Source organism: Pteropus vampyrus, unplaced genomic scaffold (genome assembly GCF_000151845.1).
Source record: "Pteropus vampyrus isolate Shadow unplaced genomic scaffold, Pvam_2.0 Scaffold836, whole genome shotgun sequence".
Classification (NCBI taxonomy): Eukaryota; Metazoa; Chordata; class Mammalia; order Chiroptera; family Pteropodidae; genus Pteropus; species Pteropus vampyrus.
In genome coordinates this window covers 33,991-34,337 of record NW_011889617.1, presented here as the reverse complement: position 1 = coordinate 34,337, position 347 = coordinate 33,991, and positions in this window count along the sequence as shown.

The following is a 347-nucleotide window of genomic DNA, read 5'->3' as shown; positions in this document are numbered from 1 at the left end:
GATAAAAGATGGACTTTGAAGTGACTCTGACCTGAGTTCCCATCTGTATATATCTTTTACTTGTCAGTTCTGTGACCTTAGCCAATTAACTCCCTATCAGGGACTAAACTCCTAGTGCTGACTGAAAAAACTGGTATTGCTCATGGCATCATGCCTTATTCTGTGGTCGAGGCCTCATTACTCACAGATTTGGGCAACATCATATTAAACTGACTTTTCCAATCAAGAACTAAAGGCCAAAAAATAGACATAGTTGAAAAGTTTTCAGGCTCAGTTTCATCCTTTCTTAGGAAAGCAGTTTTTGACTAATTCCTTTTCTAAAGGCATGTTTGACATCTTTGTTCCTT